General features: G+C 36.5%; 1 non-coding gene across 1 annotated transcript; it reads right to left on the minus strand.

The window, feature by feature from the left end:
• Window positions 1-4,392: 4,392 nt before the first annotated feature.
• LOC118015464 lies at window positions 4,393-4,495 on the minus strand. The gene has a single exon (XR_004680633.1). It is a non-coding gene; the product is annotated as a U6 spliceosomal RNA (small nuclear RNA).
• Between the last annotated feature and the right edge of the window lie 1,505 nt (window positions 4,496-6,000).

The raw sequence follows: 6,000 nt of genomic DNA on the forward strand, positions 1-6,000 counted from the left end.
AGAAATTGAAGAAGACACAAATAAATGGAAAGGTACCTCTGTTCATGGATTGGAAGAATATCGTTAAGGGGTGCCTGGGTGGCTCAGTCACTTGAGCAACCAGCTCTTGATTTAGGCTCAGGTCATAATCTCTCAGAGTCATGGGATCAAGTGCCACATGGGGCTCCATGCTCAGTGGGGAGTCTGCTTGGGATTCTCTCCATCTTCCTTTCCCTCTTCCTCTCCCCCTGCTCAGCTCTCTCTCCCTGGCTCTCTCCCTCCCTCTCTCTCAAATATATAAATAAATCTTTAAAAAAAAAAAAGAATATTGTTAAAATGTCCATACTACTCAAAGCCATCTAGGATTCAATACAATACCTATCAAGATTCCAATGGCATTTTTTTCAAAAGTAGAAAAAGAATCCTAAAATTTATATGGAACCACAGAAGACCCAAATAGCCAAAACAATCTTGAGAAAGAATAAAGTAGGAGGTATCACATACTCTGATTTCAAGCTATATTATAAAGCTATAGTAGTCAAAACAGTATGGTACTGGCATAAAAACCAGACTTACTCTCCAATGGAATAGAATTGAGAGCCCAGAAATAAACCCATTTACATACAGCCAAATAATATTCGATAAGCGATCTTAGAATACTCAGTGGAGAAAAGACAGTGTCTTCAATAAATGATGCTGGGCAAATTGGATATTCACAATGCAAATAATAAAACTAGACCCCTATTCTTCACCACTCACCAAAATTAATTCAAACTGGATTAAAGACTTGAGTATGACTGGATGCTGTAAAATTCCTTGAAGAAAACAGGAAAGAAGTTCTTTGACATGGGTCTTGGCAGTGATTATTTGGCTATGACACCTAAAGCACATTTAACAAAATAAAAAATAAGTGGGACTACATCTGCTCAACAAAATGAAAAGACAACCTATCAGATGGGAAAAGATATTTGCAAATCATGTACCTGATAAGGAGTTAATGTTTAAAATACATAAAGAATTCATACAACTTGCTAGCAAGAAGACAAATAATCCAATTACAAATGGGTGAAGAACCTAAATAGAATACCTGGACTATTTTTCCAAAGAAAATATATGAATGGTCAACAGATACATGAAAAGCTGCTCAACATCACTAGTCATCAGGGAAATGCAAACCAAGACCTCAATGAGATAGCACCTTACACTTGTTAGTATGGTTATCATCAAAAAGACAAAGGATAACTCATGCTAGAGAGGATTGGAGAAAAGGGAACACTTGTGCGCTATTGGTGGGATTGTAATTTGATCCAGCTACTGTCAAAAATAGAATGAAGTTTCCTCAAAAAACTAAAAATAGAACTACCATATGATCTAGCAATTCTGCTTCTGGGTATTTATCAAAAGGAAATGAAAACATTATGTCAAAAATGTATTTGTACCCCTTTTTCATAGCAGCATTATTTACAATAACCAAGACATAGAAATAACCTGTTTTCATGAATGGATAAATGGATAAAGATGTGATTACACACACAGACACATACTAGAATATTATTTAGCCATAAAACAGAAGGAAATCTTGCCATTTGCAACAACATGGACTTAAAGAGTATTACACTAAGTCATAGAAAGACAAACATCATATGATCTCATTTATATATGCAAACTAAAAACAAAGATTTGTGGTTTCCAGAGATGGGGGTAAGGGAGGGGTAATTGGGTGAGTGTGGTCAAAAGGTACAAACTTCCAATTGTAAGATAAATAATGACTAGAGATGTAGTGTTCAACATAATGACTACTCCAGTTAACACTGCTGTATGGTACATTTGAAAGCTTTTAAGAGAGTAAATCTTGAGTTCTCATCACAAGGAAAACATCATCAAAAGGAAAATCTCTTTTTTCCTTTTCCCCCCTATACCTAAATGAGATGATGGATGTTAACTAAACTTATTGTAATCATTTCACAATATATGTAAGGCAAATCGTTATGCTCTACACCTTAAATTTATACAGTGCTATATGTTGAATATATCTCAAAACTGGGGGAAAAGAAAGCCAAGGAAATTTAGGGCTCTTACTTTGATGGTATTATCAACTACTGTCCTAGTCTTCCAGTTTTAAGATGCCACCATTTAGTAAGATTGGTCTAATTATAGTAGTTCAGAAAAAAACTCACCATTACACAAATGTTATAACATTACCTACTTTAGAAATAGTAAAATGATCCATGGTCTGTATCTATTACAATGACAAAAATAAATAAAGTGATGCAAATACTGAAAAAAAAAAAAGAAATAGTAAAATAAATATCTTAGATTCAAAGATTTAATTACATGTACTCTTTTTGCAGATACTTATCGGCTTGTATACATTTTCTGTTCAGACACAATTTAAAAAGATCACTTACTGACTTGTTCCAGTAGAAGTGCTTTCTATTTAGGTGTGAATCCTCTAATCTGTTGGTGATCCAGGATAATAACTATAGTTTCATGTGAGTTTTCGTTTACATGCCCTTCCTTAACATGCTTGAACAGGTTTACTTGATACTTTAAAGATCAACAAAATAATTGTTTGAAACTTAAAATCCACTTTTTTTTAAAAAAGATTTTATTTATTTATTTGACAGAGACGCGGCAAGAGAGGGAACACAAGCAGGGGGAGTGGGAGAGGGAGAAGCAGGCCTCCCGCGGAGCAGGGAGCCCGATGCGGGGCTCGATCCCAGTACCTGGGGATCATGACCTGAGCTGAAGGCAGATGCTTAACAACGGAGTCACCCAACCCCCCTTTAAAATCCACTTTTAAAAATATTCCATTTATACTTAACAAAATTAAAGACCATTATTTCTTTCAGGTTGCTTGCAGCATTTTTCTAAGCTTCAGAAACCAAATTCATGGCCTAAGTGCCACTCCCTATGGCTCTTCTACTTTTGACAGGAGCTAAATGGAGCTTATACAGAATGGCATACATAAAACAGAACTCTAGGAACTGTTACCCCATTATCTGAATTGGCTCTTTGGTCGAAAACTATCAACCATTTTCTTGCTACTGGTGAAGTCCCTCGATGTGTGTGCTTAGAATGATCCATCTAGTAGAGTCTTGGTCTATTCGAAATACTCATTTTTTCTTAGTTTTGTTTCTGCCTCTGACCCATATGGTTTACTTCTATCTTCTACATCTGGGGCTCATTGAGGGCAGTGAATGTTTGCCTGCCATTGTTCAAAGCTCTTTTTGTAAGGGACATATGCTTTCTGTCTGAACTTCATGTACTCTATCACTTATAATTCTACTGCTCTTCTATTTACTATTGCTCAAATAGATACAAGAGGGGAGTTGTAGGAACTACAGTTCTCTTGTGTGACTCCTTCCAAATGCTCTCAAGTAACAATAATGGCCCAAATACTTTTTGAATGAGTTTCGGCAGGAAATATAATATTGTCTGTACCAAGAGCTGCTGGGAGACGTTCTCTCATGATGGAAATTCTTTCTAAATCTATTTCTTCATAGTTGTTGACTGTCTTTTACTTAAAACCAACAAAACCAAAAATAAATATGCAAAAAAAACCCACCCCCACCCAAACAAAACAAACCCGTTGCCCCATGGTCTTGTTTTTGCAAAACGTCATAGATTAGAGTTTTGCTTACAAGAACATGTGAAATCACTCTTTCTTTACTTTAGGTTGTTTTTTAGCCCATGCAGAGAAAAGACTGGTCATAAGAAAGGTGTGATTCCAAATCTTTGAAAGATGAAACAAGAGTAAGTTAATATAGGAATATCAGATCGTTCCATGATAGTTCTCAAACTCTAAGTCCATGGAACACTGTTGTTTCTTGAGCTGAATAGACTCCATTAAATAAAACCATCCAGTAAGTTTCACCCACAGTTTTCATTGCCACATCAGAGAGCTCTGCTACCACCATAGTTCTACTATCCCCTCCCCTCTGGAGAAGCCCAATTAAGAAATTTATAAGAAATTTCTTCCAATAAAAAAGAAAGAAAGAAAGAAAGAAATTTCTTCCATTAGGCAAAGTTCCCCCTCAGCACTTAAGAGGTAATATTCTCCTTCAAGTAGTTTTCTTGATGAACTTTTGAGATATTGTGTCACATTAGCTGGTATGTTTCCCCACTCAGAATGGCACTGAATATTTCTCCTTGCCCTAGCAATTAAATCATCCTGGGCCTATTACCATCATGGTAGTGAATTTTTTGCAGAAATGTAGAAGAAATGAATGCTTAGCTTTTGCATTTTGAAATAGATTTTTGAAATAGATTTTTGAAATTTAAGACAAGGTGATAATATTAAGGAATTTTGAACTACAAGAGCTGGGTTTTTATATTTTTCAGAAGCAAAAAAAGTTCAAAGCATAAAGTTCATGCCAAAAAATCTTACATTTTTTTCAAATTTTTTTTTCTTTAAATATGGAATGCTTCATGAATTTGTGTCTCACCTTGCACAGGGGCCACACTAATCTCTGTATCGTTCCAATTTCAGTACATGTGCTACTGAAGCAAGCACTCATTTTTCTCAGTCTTGACAAAGAGCCTTCAAGTTAGGCTTAGGGAGAAAATAGAAAAAAAAAAAAAGTACATCAGAGTGAATCCTGGGTGTGAGTTTCTAAGATATGAGTGGGTCGTGCTATATTCTCTCTATGGTTAGTTCCAAGTGGAGGCATATGATAGAACTTCTTATACCTTCCATTTAAGTTTGTCATTCGGAGGGAAGAAGGACATATGCTTGCTTCTAAGGTGGAACCCAAGGAAGCCGACAAAAACTGACTGTCCTTATAGTACTACTTCAGCCTAGTGTAGGAACAGCAGAGTAGAAATGGTGGTGGGATGTGAGTAGGCAGATCACACTTGAGATAGCTCTAAAAGACATTTTCCTAGGGTCCAAAGGGTTCAGGGACAATAGATATCTCATGGCCCCAAGAGTGGAAAAGAAGTATATGTAAGAAGGATAGCAGATCAGAAAATGCTTCTCTGTATGGAGAGGGAAACATAGATTGTGGAATAAAAACTATGACCGATGGGATCATGGATCTTAGTGGATGCCAGCATGGGAGGATGAGAAGCTAGGGACTCGGGAGGGTAAAAGTGTTAGCAGGTGACCAGATTCTGACCAATGACCAACCTCCCCGGCTGCACACCACCACCGTCACCACTTATTAATCCCCACAAACTTAGGTAAGAACCCAGAAACTGGGGAAAGAAAGAGAAAGGAAACTCTTAGATGGCTAGCTTAAATTTGAAATGGCTAAAATCAGGTAAGATAGAGGTTTGAGTTGATCTATAGAAAACTATGGAGGCACATTATCTTTACATATCTGAATATTAAGAACTGGTAATTTATTTTGCTACATATACTTGATTTTTTCGTATTTCTATTATAGAATCTTGATTGGAAGTGATCCTATCTTAGGGTATAGTAGAATTACTTCTTAATTAAGGATTCATTTCTTAAACAAGGCTGTAAAGCAAAATTGTTTACAATGAAAAGTCATTCAAGAAATCCATTAGGCCAAGGATACAGTACAATATACAGTATATTTATTCAATAAATCCCACACAAGCAGTTTTTCCTCCAGGGCTGGAGAATAGCTGGGTTTTTTTTTTTTTTTTTTTTTTTTTTTGGTAACACAAGATTAAGTTGTGTGCTTTGTATCTTGAGACATTTAGGTTGCAAGAAACTCCCAAAATGAGAGGCTCATGGGACTGGACATTATGTGAGGGCAGATTCATTCCTTCCACTTGCTACTCTGAGGCATTGGATCATCCAGCAGAAAGAGCTTTCCCTACATTGTTTAATTCTCTCTCCTACGTACACACTGGCACTCACTCTCTAAACTTAACTCCCGTGTACTTGAAAACATTGTATATGGACAACTGGACTCTTGTGTTCGTTCTTGAATTTTTGATCTGGACATTATGGCTCTGGGCAGATGGCCTTTGTAAACATCCTACCTGGCTTGACAATTTTGGGTTAGATCTAACGTCATTTAAACTCAGCCTCTTTCCTCCCAA

This window comes from Mirounga leonina, unplaced genomic scaffold, assembly GCF_011800145.1.
Source record: "Mirounga leonina isolate KUSES-001 unplaced genomic scaffold, KU_Mleo_1.0 Mir_165, whole genome shotgun sequence".
Classification (NCBI taxonomy): Eukaryota; Metazoa; Chordata; class Mammalia; order Carnivora; family Phocidae; genus Mirounga; species Mirounga leonina.